The sequence below is a fragment of the Plecotus auritus genome, assembly GCF_963455305.1.
Source record: "Plecotus auritus genome assembly, chromosome: 5".
Taxonomy (NCBI): domain Eukaryota; kingdom Metazoa; phylum Chordata; class Mammalia; order Chiroptera; family Vespertilionidae; genus Plecotus; species Plecotus auritus.
This window is the reverse complement of record NC_137776.1, coordinates 57,922,393-57,943,534: the sequence shown is the minus strand read 5'-3', so window position 1 is coordinate 57,943,534 and position 21,142 is coordinate 57,922,393.

The following is a 21,142-nucleotide window of genomic DNA, read 5'->3' as shown; positions in this document are numbered from 1 at the left end:
CCATTTTGGAAGACAGTTTGGCAGTTTCTTACAAAATTAAACATATCCATACTATAATGCCTTGGTATTTACCCAAAGGAGTTGAAAACTTACATCCACATAAAACCTGTGCATGGATGTTTATAGCAGTTTTATTTATAATTGTAAAAATTAGGAGGCAATCAAGATGTCCTTTAGTAAATGAATCAATAAATAAACTGCAGTACATTCAGCTGATAGAATATTATTCAGCACTAAAAAGAAATGAGCTATCAAGCTATGAAAAGACATAGAACCTTAAATTCACATTACTAAGCAAAAGAAGCCAATCTGTAAAAACTACATGTTGGATAATTCCAATTATATGATATTCTGGAAGAGGCAAAAACTATGGAACGGTAAAATAATCAGTGGTTACCCGGTGTTAGTGGGGAGGAATGGATGGATTAACAGAGCACAGAGGACTTTTAGGGTAGTAAAAGTATTCTCTATTTTATATTATGTACTATTCTGTATATTATGCATATGTTCTATGGTGGTGGATGCATGTCATACATTTGTTAAAACCATACGATAGACAACTCCAAAAGTGAAACCTAAGGTAAACTATGGACTTGGGAGATACTGATGTGACAATGTAGGTTCATCATTAATAACAAATGTACCCTTTGATGAGGGATGTTAAAAGTGAGGGAGACTAGGCATGTGTAGGAGCAGGAGATATATGGGATTCTGTGCTCACTGCTCAATTTTGCTGTGATTCTAAAACCGCTGCAAAAATAAAGTCTATTAAATGCGTGCACATGTACACACACACACACACACACACACACACACACGATACCACTTATCAACCATTAGTATGGCTATTATGAAAAAAAAACAAAAACAAAACGAAACTAACAAGTGTCAGTGGGGCTGTGGAGAAATTTAAACTCTTGTGTATTCCTTATGGAAATGTAAAATGGTGCAGCTTCTGTGGAAAGTTGTATACTGGTTCCTCAGAAAATAAAATAAACATAGAATTATCATAATATGCAGAAATTCCACTTCTAGGTGTAAACCTAAAAGTATTGGAAGCAGGGACTGAAACTGATATTTGCACATCTATGTTCATAGCAACATTATTCACAATATCCCAAAGCTGGAAGCAACCCAAACATCCTTCAAGGGATGAATGGCTAAACAAAATTTACATATATATATATAATTATTATATACAATTACATATTACTATTATTGTTATTATTATTCAGCCTTAAAAAGGCAGGTAATTCTGGTACATACTACAACATGGATGAAACTTGAAGACATTATGCTAAGTGAAATAAGCCAGTCAGAAAAGGACAAATGTTGTATGACTCTACTCATATAAAATACCTAGAGCAGTCAATCAATCATACGGACAAAAAGCCAAATGGTGGTTCCCAAAGGCTGGGGAGAAGGGAGAACAGAGAGTGTTTAATGGGTAGAGAGTTTCAGTAGAGGAAAATGGAAAAGTTCTGAAGATGGGTGGTGGTGATGGTTGTACAACAATGTGAGTGCACTTAATGTCACAGAACTGCACACTTAAAAATGGTTAAAAGGGTAAATTTTATGTGATGTGTACCTTGCCACAATTAAAAAACAGAAAAAAAGCATTAAAATTATCATGAGGGAAAAAAGATCAGAAATGTGTTGCACTTCTTTTATGGTGTGTTATTTTTATTTAAATATGGGTGGGTGGGGTACCAGATATGTTTTGGATATTCACTTAGGCCTAAGTAAGTCACAATTTCCCAGGCATACCTAAGAATGCTAGTAGGTTATGCAGAATCACTAGCCCTGGGTTGTATAGAAACTCACGTCGTTTCACTTCATGACTCACAGCAAGCGAGGACAGCATCTAGATATACTTGAAAGTTTCTCACACATTTTGATAATTTGAGAACAGTGCCACATTGCTGTCAGAACACTTCCTATACTGTTTCCTCAGCTTACAGAAACACCATGAGAGAGAATGCTTGGTGCCGAAGCATAGAGTGAACACACCTGGTGGGGAGAAGTTCAGGGAAACACACTGAAGCTATCTATGCCCAAGGAAGTATTTCATAGAGAAATGCAAATATCATTCAATTGACTTAAATCGCACTTGTGCATTTAGCTAATATTTATTGAGCTGCAAATCACCAGAAATAAAACAGTGAACAAGATGCAGTCCCAATTCCCAAAATGTCCATGGTCCAGAAGGGCAGAGTATCCTTGGACAGTTCTGTGTCTCCATGCAAAAGCAGGAGCCTCCTCTCCTAATTCCAGCATGACTATTAAAGTGGATCTTCATGGATTTGTGTTTGCATCTACTATCATTCAAAAGAAAGTTACTATTTTTAACTGCAAGTGTACTTAGGATAATAGGAATAGTGTCCCTTCCCATTGTAGCTTAGTGTCCACTGGTTGCTATGGAGAGAGCCCCACACAGTGTATCCAGATTGGGCCTCTTACCTCTGGTGTGCTGCCAGAAGAGAGAAATGGGCTCAGAAAACTTTCTCACCTCTCCCCTACCTCTTTACCTGACTGACACGTACATACTTGTTTACCTTCTGGTCTCAGATTGGCTGTTGCTTTCTTCAGAAAACCTTCTCTGATCTTAAAGTGTGTCACATGCCCCTCTAGGAGCTCCCACTGCACCTTGTACTTTACCTAATGCACATAGACTTCCCTGATGATAACACATTTATTAAATACTCAGGATCCCAAGAACCTCCCCTGGAGATTCAGATTCAGTGAGTCAAGGATGGGACTTAGGAATTTATGTCTAAAGTGATTCTTATCACCAGGGAAACAATTGCACTCCTTTGTCTATGAGGACAGGCAGAGACTGTTCTGTTTTGGTTTATAACCCTTTACCCAGCATCTGGTACATTGTAGGCAAAATATGTTACTGAATGAATGAAAATGGCCGTGGCATGCAACCATTGGCTGAGATGAGCAAGTGATTCAATCACCAACAAAAGAGGAGGTGGTGAAGTCACCCACAGCCAAGTAGATGGAGATCACTCCAGCACAGTAAGATAAGGGTGTGCCTAAAACATATGGTGACTAATGATCCGAAGGTGGAGGGCCAGTGTAGCAGAAATCCTTAGTTCTATAAAAGGTGTGTTTGAATCCAGAAGAGAGGAATTAGAGGCTGGGAGCTTATTAGAGTTAGCCACTTCTTCCTTAGAGCTTTATAACCAATTGAAGCATGCAATTTCTATATTTAAAAGAAATGACTAAGTAATTTCTCCTTTAATCAATCAGTCGTTCTCTCTGAACCCAGGTTGTTTAACCATAAAATGGTTATCTTAAAAGCCAACTCACAAAACTGTTGGGAATCTTAACAGAGGGCATGTGTAGCAGTAAGTGGTAAACAATGCTCACATGGGAGCATCTTCACTTGGTCTCCGCTGTTGTGGACAACACTGACTTCCTGATGGCATCTTCTCCCTTGTTGAAACTGTATCTTCACCCCTCTTCCCTCACTCCCAGTTGTTTTCAAAGGAAGGTCAAGAGTTATATCTAAGTTTGAGTATGAAACTAAGACTCTAACGCAAGGAACAAGGCTAGCAGCCCACACAGGGTGGGGCAGTTGGATAATGGGATGTAAATTTGCTTTGGAAACAAGCCAAATTCATGACACACCTGTTGCCCATTTCTTCACTATTAGAGGAAACTGGCATAGTGCATGAGTCAGGGTTTCTAATTGTAAACAGCCAAATTCACTCTAGCTAGTTTCAACAGAAAATAAATTTATTAAAACTTGCTGAAACTCCAGGAGGGCAGCACTCAGGCTTGGAGATTACAATCAGGAATGACAGCCAAACTACCCTGAGAGACGGCTCTAGCCAAGGCCTCACTGCTTCTGCCACTGGGCAATCACATTGCTTGTACTGTGGATGCTGGGCATTGGAGGCCAGAAATGCTTCCCCTGAAGCCACTAAGTCAGACATCTCCACCACCACCAAAATGGATCTGTGTAGTACCTGCAGAACCACACTGTTAGTCAAGTTGAGGACTTACAGCCTGTATCTACTGAGCAGTACCTGCACCTTAGCTGGAGGGCAGAATGAAAAAGTGAATTCTCGCTTTTCGCTGGGGGATTGAAAATCATAATATAGACATTTATATGAGGGTCCTGGGTGGACATAAACATAATAGAAGTCTCTTTGTAGATATTGTAGTGGAAGACCTGAGTTCAAATCCCAGCTATAAGCTGTTCGTAAGCTAAAGCAAGTTATCTTCTCTGAGTTTCATTTTCTCATCTGGAAAATGATAATGACACCAAGTACACCACAATGGATTGTTTACTATGCTCCGAGCCTAACAGGTATTCTTAGCTCATCTTCAAATATATTTTATAAAATATACCAGGTGCACCAGTTAATAATGCAAATTTTGTAATCAAAGAAAACACGATAATTTCAAGAGAAACATCAAAAGTGCTTTATTCAAAGTAATGTCCATCACTAGCTACACATTTCCCCCATCTTTCAGATAATTTGTGGATACTGTCCCAATGGAACTTTTCTTGTTTTGAGGCAAACCATTTAGAGACCAAATTTTCCACTTCTTCATACGTTTTGAAGTGCTGCTCAGAAAGTGCATGTGCCATCGATCAGAACAAGTGGGAATCTGAAGGAGCAAGGTCTGGTGAATACAGCGGGTGGGTTAATACTTCCCAAGCAAGATCTTTTAACGTGTCTTTAACTGGTTTTGAAGTGTGTGATGGTGCGTCATCATGAAGCAAAATTACTTTGATGTGTCTTCTGGCACATTCTTGTCGTTTCACGATCAAAGCATGGTTCAAATTGATTACTTGTTGTCAGTAGTGATCAGTATTAACGGTTTCACCTGGTTTTAGAAGCTCATAATACACCACACCTTCCTGATCCCACCAAATGCAGAGCATTGTCTTCTTTCTGAAGCGATTTGGCCTTGCAGTTGATGTTGATGGTTGACCTGGATGATTTTGTGCATTTGGGATTCTCAAAATAAATCCACTTTGCATCGCCAGTCACAATTCAATGCAAAAAAGACTTCCTTTCGTGCCGTTGGTTTTCCATTTGTCTTTCATTCAGCTGAGGTGACACCCATTTTCCTTCCTTTAAAATCTTTCCCGTTGCTTGTAAATGATTGGAAATTGTTTGCTGAGCAACGTTTAATCTTTCTGCAAGTTGTTTTTGAGTTTGACATGCATCTTCATCCAATAATGCTTGCAATTGTTGGTCTTCAAACTTTTTCAGTTTATCTGGACGTTCTTTGTCTTTCACATCGAAATTGTCCCTTTTAAAGCGTTTAAACCAGTGTTCACAAGTATCTTGAGATGGAGCATGTTCACCATAAGCTTCCCGAAGTATACAATAACTTTCAGCAGCACTTTGCTTCAAAATAAAGTAATGAATTGAAACTCCCCGCAAATGCTCTTTTTTGGGCACAAAATTCGACATTTTTAAGCGTAAAAATATCTATGATGTTAACACCTTCAGAAAATTTGACATAGGAAGTTTTGAAGCTTGCTGTCAATACAACAAAATAGCATACATATCAAATTGCATATGTATCAACATATGTGTAACTCCATCTATTGAAAAAAAATCCGCATTATTAACCGGTACACCTGGTGTTGTGCATTCACAGAAAGAATCTCAGAGCATTGTGATATCCCAGTGTCCAGACTTCAGTTTCTAAATATCAGTTCCCACAAAAAGTAACCAAAGCCTGGGAGGAAGAAGTTGGAGGCAAGGTATAAAGAGATCCTGGAATATCTTTTGCTCACAAATAATGAGACTCTAACCTGCTAGTGAGGAAACGTCAATAGGACAATAGAAGAAACTTTCCCTGGCCAAATTTTGGTCATTGTGGAGTCATAGGTTATTACTTACATCTAAAAAATAATGAATGTAAATAATAACTGATGACTGCCCAGTGAAACTGAAAGAGGGAGGCGAGGAGCAGGAAGAAGAGGAGGAGAGACAGAGGGAAGGAAGAAAGGAAGAAAAAGAAAGTTTAAAATTTTACTTTTAACTGTTTTGCCATTTTTGTATAGTCTAACATCAACTCATTATTATGAAAATTAGTAACTAATGAAAATGAATTAAGTATTTGCCATGTTCTTTTTTAGGAGTAATAGTAATTCACCTTTCTTCCTTATAGAACAGCAACTTCCAACTGGTATGCCTCAGCACACTGGTGTGTTGCAAGGATTTTTAAAACATGTAATACCTGACTATTTAGTAAGGGGTACTGACCTCTTTTCTCTTAGATGGTCAAATTAAAAAAAAAAATCAAAACAGCCAACACAATAGCCATCTGGTGTAAATGAATCAAAATTATACCTACTTTTTTGTCAGTTTGGCAAAAATATATATTTTTGGTGTGCTGCAGAATTTTAGTAATTTGTTTATGTGTGCCATGAGATGAAAAAGATTGAAAATCGCTGTTATAGAAGAATCACATCAAACATATGTAGAAGGAATAAGAGAAAACTAGAAAATTCACTATTTTGCAACTTGCAATGGAATAATTGATTCAGACAAGCAACATCAGTGAATGTTAAAATCGTTAGGTGTCAGTTTTTTTGAGAAACAAAATATGTGCTTAGTTCCAAAGCATTACTGCACAGATTTCTAGCTAGTAACATAGAAAGGCATTGTATCTTTACACTGGAGGGAGCTGGAGGTCACCACCTTACCGCAGTCATCAAACCTTGCATCACTCAGAGGGGAACAGCCTGACATAAGCCTGGAGTAGTATGAAGGACACAGCATCAACTATGAAGTGTTTTTACCAAAAGGAATTTATATGAATCTGATCAAGTCTTTGAGCTCAAATTCCTTTATGGAAAATATAGTGGAGAAAGAAAGAAATTAAATGACATAAAGAGAAAATAATTCCAGAATGTGAGGCATTTTACAAAAAGTCTATATCATGAAAAGAAAGATTTGGGGATCCCTAGTCAGTTTGGCTCAGTGGATAGAGCGTTGGCCTGTGTGGACTGAAGGGTCCCAGGTTCAATTCCTGTTAAGGGCACATGTCCGGGCTGTGGGCTCAATCCCTAGTGGAGGGCTTTGCAGGAGGCAGCCAATCAATGACTCAATCATCACTGATGTTTCTATCTCTCTCTCCCTCTCCTTTCCTCTCAGAAATCAATAAAAATATATTTTTAAAAAAAAGATTTGGGGAATGTTCCAGGTGAAAGGAGATGATAAGATAAAACCAAATGCATTGAGCTATCTTGATTGAATCCTGAATTGCGGGGGGGGGGGGGGGGGGTAAATCTGTAAAAGACATTTGGAGACCTAAGAAATTAGGAAATGGACCAGGTATTAGATATATTAAAGAATTCCTTTTAATTATTGTTATAATGGTATTGTGTGCATGTAGAAGAATGTCCTTATTATTAGGAAATATGTGCTGAAATACTTAGAGGTGAAGTACACAAGGTATAAAAGTTACTTTCAAATGGTTATGCAAATATATGAAGCAAATATGACAAAATGTTAATCATTGAGTCTAGTTGTGGGTATAGAATACTCATTGCACCAATTTTTAACTCTACTTTGAGATTATTCATAATAAAATATTGACAACTAAAGGAAACTGAGTTCTAATCCTGGATCCAACATGATGAATCTCCTTCTGGGCCTCAATTTCCTCATCTATAAAGTGAGAGAATTGGACTTGAGTGCATCTGTGGTACCTTCTCCTGTTCACATTTTGTGGAAGTGGGGAAAAGCTGGCTTCTTTTGTGATATATTTTATTTCCAATAATCATATTCTATTCCAAAAGCTGTCATTCCAGGATGTCAAGGGGTGACTCATCAATCTGGGTGACTAAATGGGAGACCACTTTCTCCCTCACAACGCCTCAGGTGTCTCACCCAAAACAGGAATCAAAGAAGGAGACCTTCTAAGACACAGAGCTGTGCTATTGGTCATAGGCAATTCTATTTCCCAACATAGATATTTCCCAAGGACTTAAAGAAGTTATTTCAAAACCCAGTTAATTCTGGTTATTTACATTTCCCCCCATTATTCTTTAAATAGTTGCAGATGATCAGGAAAGTGGCCAAGATCATACTGAGCATCACCAAATACCTCACATCTAACTTCTCCCATCATTAGGAAAGCACATTTGTTACAATAAAATGAACCAATACTGATACATTATTATTAACTGAAGTCCATATTTTATTTAGATTTCCTTCATTTTTACCCAATATGTTTTTCTGTTCCAAGATACCATCCAGAATACCACATTGCATTTAACAATCATGTTTCCTTAGGCTCCTCTTGATTATGACAGTTTTTTAGACATTTTTTAAAAATTATTTTAAATTATATTTATTGTGGTGACATTCATTAATAAGATTATATAAGTTTCAACTATACAACTCTATGAAACATCATCTACATATTGCATGTGTCCTCACCACCCAGTATATATATCTGTCACCATATATTTGATCTCCTTTACCCTTTTTAACACTCCCTTTCCCCCTTCCCCTCTGGCAACCACCATATTTTTATCTGTGTCTATGAAGGGGTTTTTGTTCATTTATTGCTTTCTGTTTTATATCCCACATATGCGTTAAATCCTATGGTTCTTGTCCTTTTCTGTCTCACACATTCTTTGTATTTGATGACTTTGACAGTTTTGAAAAGTACCAGTCAGGTATTTTCTAGGTGTCTCTTAGCTGGGGCCCAGTGTTTTTCTCATGATTTGACTGGGGCTATGGGTTTTGGAGAGGAAGAACACAGAGGAAGAGGACGCTTCCCATCACATCATATCGAGGATACGTATCATCAACATGACTTCTATAGTTATGTTTTCCCCTAGGTATATTTCAAAATTATTACATTTACCCTATTCCTTCCCAAACAGGAATTTTTCTCCAGTCTTCACAGGGAGAACCTGGTAGGATTCCTTAAGGTAAAACCATGAAAATGTGGTTCCCCTTAACCCCTAACCTGGTGCCTCCAGGAGTTTTTAAGCCTCCAGCAATTTAAGAAAGCTGGTATTAAGGGTTTCTACCAGTTTCTGGATCTAGTGGCTTTTGTGCCAGGTAAGCAATCTTTTTTCTGGATGCACCTATTTCTTTAGATTTTGGGGTGAGTTTTTGCTCTGCAACCTTAGCTCTCTAATGAGTCCAAGGAAAATCATCGATTTTCAGTTTGTCCTGCTTTTCCTTGTTTTAAGGCTAGGAATGATGTCTTCCAAACGCTTTACATGTCAAAGCTGAACAGTTCACTCTTTTTTAATGCAAGTTTACTCAGCATTGCTCCTAAAGGAAATAAAACTAATGATCTAAAACACTTGCTTTAATGGGCAGGTGATTTTGAATTGAGTTATCTGCTAAGCTGGTTTCACTATATGAAATTTAGAGTGCTTTGGAAACCAGCTTTCAACAAAAATATGTTTCTCAACTAATGTGACCTCATTTAGAGGTACATAGTAAAAGGCTAAAAGCATCAGAATTTGAGTCCAAAGATATAGATCTATTTATTTATTTATTTATTTTGCTCTACAGTAAAAAGTTTATGACAATATTTCTGTCTCTCTGAGACTCAATTTCCTCATTTGTTAAATGTCTTGGCTACAGGGATGTCACATAATTTATCTTTTTATTTTAAATGTCTAGTATAAAACCTGGTCCAGAGTAGGCCTCAGTGAGAACTGAACTGAAATGCTTGCCCAATCAATCTCATAGTGTTGCTGTGAGAATGAAACAAAATAATGTGCACAAAGACCTTTTTGCAAACTTCAAAGAGCCTTGCAAATTCTGCTTCTTTCTTTATGTCATCAATCTTGAATGCCTGTCTACATGTAAGCATTTCTGTGGAGGGTTTTATGTTTGGGGTATTTTTTTGACATTGTGCAGATAGGAGGAAGGCACTGTAAAGAGTTAATTTTTACTCAAACTGTGGGTTGATTTCAGTTATAGCAACAATATACATTCCTCAACTTGTCTGATTTTAAAACCTGGCAAGTGTTTTGATATTTGACAGCTCTGCTGTCAAGTAATTCTGTTCTACAATTAATCATGCCATAGCCATTTCTTCCACTGCTGCCACAATATAATGGCATCATTGTATATGCATACATAGTACACTTGTATCCTGTTTAAAAGGAGGCAAAGCAAATGAACTTGAAAAATTTACTACTCCGTAGATCGCAGTTATAGTACCAACATTTATTATTAAGCCATTCTATTTTAATGCTATTACGGCTCCAATCTGAGCTTAGATAAAACCATTCAGTCACTACAGTTTTCATTTCCTTGCTTGGGAAATTGAGATTCTGCTTTCATTGGGATGTTTTGAGTGTCAGGTAGGTGCACTGTACAAACGGTTGGGGTCTTTAATGACCAAATGTCAGCTGCAGGCTTTTGATTGCTGTTTTGTCTGGATCAGTGCTAGACACAAGTACAGCATCAACTCCCTCTCCTCCCCCACTGTCTGCGACTTCCTGAGGTAAATGAGTTTGCCACAAATCAAAACGCTTGCCACAAACATCTCTGTGAACCTGTTCTATTTCTCCTGGGCAACTTGCCATTTTGCCTCACTCTTCACATTGAAACCCTGCTTTGACCAATGTCTCGGCCTCTTGAGTATATTAACCATTTTATAGGAATCCTAGCCCTCTACCAGAAGCATTTGTTTCTCATAGACATCTTACTTTGTAAGTAATCTCAGGCAGTTTTGAACAAATACATCACCACTGCTTTTTATGAAGACCATTTCCTGTTTACATGCCTAATTTGTCAAAATATCAGATCACAAATTACATAAAAATCAATCTAGAAAGTACAGATATGTTGGCCAAAAATTCATGTAAAATAGATTTAACCTTTTGCCTTCAGAGGTCAGTGCAACTACTGACACTGATGACATTTTGTGAGTTTCAAATTTTCACCTTTATGAGCTCGCATGTGGAATTGACATGACCAATACTTTAATACAACTCCATAATTGCCTCTGTGACAAGAACGCTGTGGATTACTATTGAATTGCTCAAGAAGAGTGTGATACAAACACAATCACAACACCAGTTTAATGGATTAAAAAAATCAACTAAAGAGTACACTTTGTGTATACATACTGGTAAATATTGTAATAAGATACCAGGGTCATGTAGGGAAGCAAGTGAATGTAATTACTAAGTGGATGTAGTCCAGATCGCATGGGCTACCTGTGAGCTCTCAGGATTTTGAAGCTCATTATTTTATTTTATTTTTCAGTGATGCATAGTCTGATCTTAAATCTGTTCTGAGGTGTTTTTTTTAAATAAAACAATTATTTATTATAGTAGAAATGCCAGAAACATATAACATAACTTTACACTTAGAGATTGTCACCCTACATTTGTTAAGAGAAAGGGAGCACAAGTTCTTGCATCAGTCTGGCCTGATCGGAGCTATGTAGCATGGTTGCCTGATGAGATATTAATAATGCTGGGTAACATTGTTCTTGTTACTGTCCCCAATCCTGATGTCCAGTCTCTTCACACCTGCACACACAGTAATTCTAAAACCAATGCTCCTAAAACCAGTGCTTCTCTGGCTCCATTACTGAAGGAGAAAAAATGAAATTGTTCCTACTTTCAGCTTTGTTTCTAGTAAGTGAACATTAATCTTCATTGCTGCACTATTTCACTCAGTCCCTCTTGTCACCAACAGCACTTAGTTGAGTGATAACTAAACTCTGTAGTCATGGAAGAAAGCAAATTGAAAAGGATCTCTCCAGATCAAGTTTGCACACGCAGCGTCATCAGCACTGATGTTCATCAGTGTAAGGTAAATAGCAACTTATTAAAATAAAATGCTGTGCTGCATCAGCAGTGGACTCAAAGTCTTTATATATCCCTTCCTAGCTACTCTTTCACCAAAAATGTGGTGAAATGTGGCTTTGGAAATTTAAATCAATGCTCAAGAAATGATTGCGCCCAATGTAGGCAATACTTAACTTTATCCTAGTCACGTAACTTATGAGCCTGAATTTTCTTGCCTATAAAATAAGACGGCTAATATCTACCATTTCTGATCATAACTATACTTTTTGAACCTATGCCTTGTGCTGGACACAGTGAGACAGCCTACATTTATTATCCTTGTAATCCACTCCATTCTGTAAGCTAATGTTATCTCCATTCTACAGATGAAAAAATATAGGTAGAAGTTAAATAACTTGCCCCAAGGTACAAAGCTAAATGGTGGAAGGACTGGGATTTGAACCAAGGTCTGTCTGATACCAAACCACCATGCTATCCTATGGGATTGTTAAAATTTGAGAATATATTGAGAGAAAATTAATATGCCATATGTAAAGTGTCAGAAACATTCTATAAGGCAGTGTTCCTGAAATTTTGATCACTTGCCCTCTACCTTCATGACTTTTGCTTTATCTACATATTACATGTGTTATGTGTTATGTATTTAGTATTTTCTTTAAGTTGACTCACTTTTTTATTTGAAATTTATTTATTTTAAAGGAAACATTATAACCTGCAAATGGAAAACTAGCATTAGTGCGATAAATGAAAGTAAATTGCAAAAATAAATACAATAAGACCAAAACAATGTTATTAAAATTTAACTCATTTCCATTGCCTGCCTGCTGACGGTTCTCAGCCTCAGTGGGGTCTGCTTATTTTGTTGTTAAAAAGGCATATTATCAAGGCTATTAAAAGTGAAAAACACTAGCATAAATCCAAAACTTTCTCCCAATAAAGTCAGAACTTGAGTGATTATTAAAAAGGGAATACATTTCTCAATATGGGTTCAGTGTTATATAATGTCACAACCTGTGTCACTTAAATCCTCTTGAGTGTTGGCAGAGGAAAGTGTCCCATATTTGGGAAACACTACTGTGAACAAAGAGGGGAGAAAAACATCCAGGCTAATTTCAGATATTTCCATATTTATTAAGTTTAACTACCCCATTTCCCATGTCTATTTAAAAATGTAAAGCCATTTTGTTTTCCTCTTCCACTGAAATTTAAGAAGAACACCAGACAAAAAGACTGTTGATTGTAATGGGCCTGGTTTTCCTCAGAATATCCTCTAGAGTGGAGAGTTCCAAATGGAGACATTAGCTGCTATAGTGTTTTGGCTAAAATAGTTCCCTCTTTGGCTATACCAGAGATTTCTGTTAGTGAGCTGATAATTCTTAATAGATCTCGTTCTGCTTAAACCAGCTGTAACTGTAGCAGTAGTAGTGTAGTAGATTTTGTTATATGTACTAGTAAGTAAGAATCTTGCAGATGTAAATAAATAGATTAGAGAATCCTATGTATTCATGGAGCTTCATCTCCTCTTCACACTCTAGAATGCCAAAAAAGCATACTAATTCTTGAGATAAAATTTTATTTTCTCAGTTGGATGAAATACAGATGACCCATGAAATCATATAATAATTTTTTTCCCAAGACCACTATGCCTGGCAGATATTTAGCCATCTGTGGAACAGCAAGCTCATGTTAAAAAATAGTAGTGGGGGAGATATGTTAAAAAACACACACACCATTGTTTTAGGTGGCCTTAATCCAGATCAAGAGTAGTAGAAGAATAAAGGTAAATTTCTATGAATAAAATAATGTGTATATTGGATGTTCTTTGGTAGATTTATATGGAAACAATAAGAGTACAACTACACTATGTGTAGGATTATATATGGAGGGACAATAATGCGAAAAGAAAGTAGCTAAATTCACACACTCTAATGGATGGGGGTCAACTTTCACATTAATATCTTTCAGATAAATGAAAATTAGATACACAGGGGTGGAGGGATCTTCTACCTCTCTTTTATATAGTGTCTTTTAGGAACAGAAACTTAGGGAAAGGGGAAAAACACCTTTTCTCTGACACACGCCAAGGAGACACACAGGCCCCTGTTCTTCCAAATCATTAAAATTTTGAAGGAATTAACAAAACTGAGTTATTTCTTTTTTGCTCCATTAAAATTTGTATTTCTTTCTGGCCTGTTCCTTTTTTAAAAAAAAGCAATAATCTTTTTGGAAAACTTCTGTAAAATGAAATCTTTATGGCTAAAACATTAGAAGTCATCTCCTTCAAGTTATATCTAAACTTCTGTAAGCTAAAAGATCAACATTCAGAGAGACGATAGAACCAGCAATTCTCATCTGCCTCTCCTTGGCTAAAACTACCAGTAAAAGCTCAATATTCTGATATCTGGTTCTACTACAAAGGGATTCAGAGACTTCTTACTCCAATAGATTGTTCTCACTAGAACAATGTTTCTCTATTAGTAAATTTTTTGAGTTATAAAACACTTTCTACATTTTAGCATATTTTCTATTTTAATTCTCACAGTTATACTGGGAGGCCCAATAAGTATCATACTTCCCCATTTTACAGGTGAACAAGTTGGGGTGGCTTGCATAGTTTCACAGAGTAAACTGGTGATTGGACCAAATCTAAATCTAGTTCTAGCACTAGGTCCATTCTCTTTCTACCATACCACATTGGCTTGTCTAGAAATACAATTTAAAAAGTTTTTCCCTTTCTTTAATCTATGCTGCTTTTTCCTTCAAAGCTTTTTATAAGACTGTTTTTTGGTCTTAAGAGTAGAAATATAGTAGTCACAGTACTAAGCCTAGTATAAAAACTGTATGTCTTCTTTATAGTAGTAGTCTTTAGGACAGAAAATGTTATTGTATTAGTGCTTTGACCAATGAGCAAACTTTTATTTCTGTGAATTTAAATAGATTAAGATTCCCAGCATGTGAAGGAGTCAACCTTATATTTCAATTGACTAGTTATTCCTCTAGAGAAAATCCAGTCATTAATGAAGAGCATACTAGAGACCTGAAAGAGTCAATATTGCTTCCAAAGGTGAATTTACAACCTAGAAATAATTTAGGCAGTAAGAAAAAATGTCTCACTTCAAAGATGAGAATGCTGGACCATGCATACAAATGTGACTGCTGACTCATGTGTGACTCAGAAATCAGCAACTATGTATTCCAGGGGCTAAAAAGACCTCAAGAAGCCATCTGGTCCACCTCCACTTTTGCATTCTTGTAGTCTTTTCTTCACTTTAAGAATGTGGCACCTGAAGCCCAGAGATGTACATGACCTGGTAACAGAAAGGCAGAGAAAAGATGCCTAGAATCCAGGCCTTCAATTCTGAAGTTGTAGTGCATTTGTTTGCTATGCACCCCACCTCTTGGCCAGCCTAATTTGTTTCAAGAATTCAACATATTAAATTGGTTAAATGGTCAAGTAGGAAAAGGCCTCAAGAATCGATTAGATTTAGCCATGTAGGTCCCTTAGTGACCTTACTAAACACAATTTTAGTGACAAGGTGGGGAACAGACACCAGAATAGACACGTAAAGAAAACTACTTAAAGACATTGACTCTGAAGATAAAGGAAGAGGGTAGCAGTTGGAAGATGTGGGGTCCAGGGAGGTTTTTGTGAGAGTTGCTTTTTTGTTGTTTAAGGGAATGAAAGAGGGAGTATTTCCTTTAAGATTGAAGAACCTAGAGTATTTTTAAAGGCAACTGGGGAAAATCCAGTAAAGAGAAAAATTTAGAGCTCAAAGATAAATGTAAAAGTAAATTAAGGGTAAATTAAGAGTTCCTGAGTGACCATGTGTAAGGTTCAGATAACACAAGGAAGTGCAGAGGGAAGCATTGCTATAGGAAGGAATAAAGTAGATGCAAAACCCTCACTATCCATCTGGTGGATAGTAAATTCAGCAACTCAGTCTCTAAAGGCTTCTACTTTCTCTACGATGCAGGAGACAAAGTCATATGCTGAAGAGTAAGGAGGCACAAACTGTTGGGGAGTGGTCAAAGGTTTGAAAGTAGGATTGCTTTGAGGTGATTGTTGAAAACAGTGGTAGAGAAGTGTTGCCAGGCAGTGCTGAGAGCCCAGTTTAATTTGGAAACCATGACTATGTAGTTTGTTTGTTTTTTAATTCTCAATTGCTTGGGCATACACATGACGAGGATATAGGGTGAAGCTCTGAAAATTGTTGTTTTTTTCTTTAAAGGTTAATCTGATGGAAGAACAAGGTATTGGAAATTATAATCCATAAAAAATGTTTGAAATAGAACATGGAATCTGAGCTATAGAGAGAAGGAAGTGAAGACAAGAGAAGTTTGATAGATTGAGAGAGAGTATAGTTATCAGTGTTTGGAAAGTCCTGATGAGGTGAAAGAACATTTGCAGAAAGGGTACTTTGCCAAACAAATTGGAAGTTTAGGGAGCTGTTGTAAAGGGGAATGTTAAAATCAGTAATTTCAGAGGTGGAGCAGCAGTGATGACAAGTTCCGAAGTGTGACTTTGGAAGAAGTGGCTGGAATGAAATGGCGGAAACAGGTATTGGAGATGAGGAGTTCCAGGAATATAGAAGCAAGGAAGATGAGTAGGTTGCCCACCTGAAGGGAATCTTTGAGGAGAGGAAGACTGAACTGTGGATGTCAAATTATCTGAATTTCATGGGAACAGGAGTTGTTTGTTAACAAAGGAGTAGAAGTCTAGTCTGGGGCAGGAAGGCATTGGTGTACTAAAGGCAATGAGAAAGAGAAGAGCATTGACTTTACCTCTTAGCCCGAATGATTGTGGTTTAGTCATCTCAATTTGAATGGATACTCTTAGCAACAGAGTCTGTTTTAGAGAAGGCAGAAGATAGGTCAAGGAGAAAGTGAGGATTTTGGAGAAATTTTTATCATGAGGGCCTACTTTAGAGGACAGAGTGGAAAGGTTACAGGTGGAGGGGAGGGGAGGATGGGTCAGAGAGAAGACTCCTCAAGGTCCAGTGTAGACCAGGTTCTCTCATGGCTCTCTTCTTAGAGCAGTTCACCAAGCCCTATCCTAGAGCTCTGCCCACACAAGACTCAGCCCTGTGTCTCTCCTTCCTTCTCTGTTTATTTGCACTAACCACTTCATTCTCTCTTTATGCCAAATTTGCCCAGAGAGAGGACTTCTAAATAGGCTTCCAGCAGTTTTTATGGATAGAGAAGTTTCATGTCAGAAACGCCATTGGCCAGGGACCCAACTCTGGATCAGCCCTCCAGCGTGAAAGGTCACATGCAAAAGTACTGGGGTTTATTTGACTTGAATCTCATAGAAAGAAACTGAGAAACCAGAACCCTCATTTTTTATTTGATGGGAATGTAAGATGGAACAGTGACTTTGAAATATACTTTAGTAGTTTCTTAAAAAGTTAAATATGTATTTATGCAACCCAACAATTCTATTTCTTGGTACCTACCCCAGAGAAATGAAAACATATGTTCACACAGAGACTTGTACATGAATGTTTACAGTAACATTAGGCATAGTTGTCAAAATTGGAAACATATCTATATGTTTAGCAACAGGAGAACAGATAAACAAAATGTGGAGTACTATTCAGCAATAAAAAAGGAACAAACCACTGGTAAATGCAACAACATGTATGCAACTCAAAAACCTTAGGATAAGCAAAAGAAGCCAGATAAACGAATATATACTTTGTTGTTCCATTTATATACAATACCTAGAAAAGGCAAATCTACAGAGACAGAAAACCTCTATGGTTGCCTGGGAGTGGAGTGGGGATTAATTGCAAATGTGTATAGGGATCTTTCTGATGTGATATAAATGTTCTAAAAGTAGATTGCAGTGATGGTTGCACAACTGTATAAAGTTATTAGAGATCATTGATCTGCATATTTACAAGGGTACACTTTATATATTTAAATTATACCTAAGTAAAACTATTTTAAAAAGTCATAGAAGTTTTTCAATGGGTAAAAGTTTTGAACAGACAATCAAAGAAGATATAAGAATCGCATACAAGTACATGAAAAATGATCAATATCATTAGTCATTAAGAAAATGAAAGTTAAAATCACATATTAGAATGGTTTAATTAAAAGTTAGGCAACACCAAACACTGGTGTGGATAGGTAGCAACTAGAACTTTTATACAGTGCTGTTGGGAAGTAAGGGTATAATTACTGAGAAAAATCACTTGGCAATTTCTCAAAAAGTTAAACATAACTTCTGGTATACAATTTAGTGATTCCATTTCTTTGTATATATCCAAGAGAAAGAAAAACAAACATTCACACAAACACTTGTACACAAATGTTCATAGACACTTTATTTTTAATAGCCATGACTAGAAGCAATCCAAATATTCTTCAACAGGTGAAAGGATAAAGAAATTGTGGTATATCCATACAAAGGAATGCTCTCAGCAATTAAAAAAAATCTAGGATAAATCACAAAATAATAATGCTTAGTGAAAGAGTCCAGACCTGCAATAAATACAATATATTTTTAAGGAGAGAGAAAGAAAGAGCTAGAAAGCACCTTGTGGCTTCTCTTTGACATATCTGAATTGCCAGCATAACTACTGTTGTACTTTGAGGCAATTATTAAGTAAAACAAGGGTTACTTGAACACAAGCACTGTGATACCATGACAGTGGATCTGATAACTGAGAGGGTACTAAGTGACTAATGGGGTAGGCAGTGTATATAGTGTGGATACACTGGACAAAGAAATGATTAATGTCCCAGGCAGGATGTAGCTAATAGCTCGAGATATCATCACACTATTTAGAATGGTACAGAACTGAAAATTTATGAATTAATTCTGGAAATTTCCATTTAATATTTTTGGACTGCAGTTGATTGCAGGTAACTGAACAACAGCGGAAAGTAAAACCATGGATTAAGGGGGACCACTGTACTGTATCTCTAAGCAGGACTTTAGGCTGCCATCTTTCAACCATAATTTGAAACCTAACTCCAACTATCTTCAATTAAAACATGGATTTCATTGACCAAACCAAAGACAGAACAAACTTGGAAATGGCCTCAGGACCACATCCTATTTTCCAGTGTAGCCACTTACTGTCTCATTCTCCTCTAACTCTCCCAATTGCTTTCATTCTCAGTCTCTCTCTCTTTCTCTCTCTCTCTCTCTCTCTCTCTCTCTCTCTCTCTCTCTCTCTCCCCCTCTCTTTCTCACCTACCTATCCAAATTTCTAGAATGTTCTTATTTGGCTTTATCCTCTCAAACTGGCTGTCTCTAAGAGGCCAGAATAATAATGGCCCCTGTCAACTCTAGTTGACCTTCTTAAAGCTGTATAACTGAAGAAGAAAGGGGACTCTCTCCATAACTCTGGCTCATCACCTCCCCCTCCTCCCCCCCCCAAAAAAAAATAAAAATAAAAAACAGCTTGGATCCCAGGCTTGTTCTAATGAGTGGGAAGACTCATTGTAATTGGGAGAGTAGTACTTAAAAATTCTGGACCATATGCCTGAGGAGTTAGAAGTAGGAAGTTAAAGTGAAGAGCCATATATATGGAATTTTCTACTTTGTGGTATTGTCTAGCGCCAGCCTACATCTTAAACTCTGGCAAGATACAAAAAGTGTTGTTGTTTGCCTGTTTTGTTTTGTTTTTACTGCTGGTAGCACTAGGTATGACTTCCTTTCTCAAAATTGCCTTATCAAGTAGGTAATTGCCAATATTGCTCTTAAGATGACCTCCCTGCCTTTCTAACACTGTCTTTTCCCATTCCCTTTTTCTCACCCCCAAACACAGAAAACTGAGGCAATAAATAAACATCCTTTCCAGATTACTACAAAATAGTGGTTGTTATTTTTCATCTTCCAAATGGATTTCTCATACTCTCCCCATCAGAAGCCAAGGATGCTTGCATGAAAAATGACTCAGGAAGGAAGTGAGTCTTTGCAGAAGGCTGCCAGCTTTCTTGTCTTAGGAACAGGCTTCCTCCCGCACAGAGGTCAGTCCAATCTACTCCTGTGGGTGAAGGACTAGTCAACAAATAGTTGAATGTACCCAGGCTGCATTGTCCAGTAACAGAGAAAATGATGCAACCTAATATTGTGTTACTAACAACTGTTGAGTTAGGAATGGGGAACTATTTAGAATCACACAAAAATACAAAGATTTTTCATTTTACAAATGTCAAAACTTTCACATTTTAAATTCTATTTGGTTTGGACAAAAGTCAAGTTGAAAGTTACTGCTTTAAAAAAAAGTTATTGTATTTCCCATTACCATTAAAAGAACAAAAACTTTAACAATAATCCTTTTCATATTTTATTTGAAAATATGCTTATTTACCTCCAAAGGCAGTCATGAAAATGAAAGCCATTCTTACTCATGTCCAACCTCCCACTCCAAAAGGACATTCTTTGTAAATTATTTTTCAGTATTTTGAATTCACTTCAAAGAGTCTGGCTAACATTTAAAAGGTTTTTGTGTGTGTTTTTTCATAATCTTAGACATTACCACATGCACAATTTTGATCTTCCCATAAGTATTACCACTGCAGATCAATTGGGAATTCTATTGGAAGAGTTCAAGTTTCAAAAACATCTCTCTTTCTCTCTCTCTCTCTCTTTTTCTCTCTCGCTTTCTCATCTGCCATAGCTATATAATTTTTCAGAAAGGAAGGGAGAGGGAGACAGAGATAGAAACATCAATGATGAGAGATAATCATTGATTGGCTGCCTCCTTCACACCCCCCACTGGGGATTAAGCCTGAAACCCTGGCATGTGCCCTGACAGGGAATCAAACCTTGACCTCCTGGTTCATAGGTGGATATTCAACCACTGAGTGATGCCAGCTGGACTATAATTTCTAAATCGTGAAGCATTGCACAATTTGACTTTTAAATTTTTAAGATAACCTAAACAGCTGTTCCCAAAGGCATGAATGGATATAATTCACAAATGTAATAGAAAGATCCCAGGACAGTCACACATCTTTTCCAAATTCATAGCCAATAAAGGAAGTATAAGCCTGGAGTATTTATTTGTTTTTGCTGTAGTCATCATTAGTGTTACTAGAATTACAGTTTAAAAATTTTTAGATATTTTTATTTTCACCAAAGTCATAAATCTGATAGTACTAAAAGACAGACAAGGAAAACAACACTCTTCTCCTCCAGTCCCCTCACTTCCTAACTTGCCAGTTGAACTTACCAGAGGCAGCCACTTTTTACTCTCTTAGCTATTACCTTCTTATTTCCAAATAACTGCATACTGCTATCTTCAATTTGTTGATTTTAGATATTAACTTACTCCTGTTATAAGCTGTCTTAACCCATTTTCTAAATAGAATTATGGAGCTATTTTTGGTTTATAT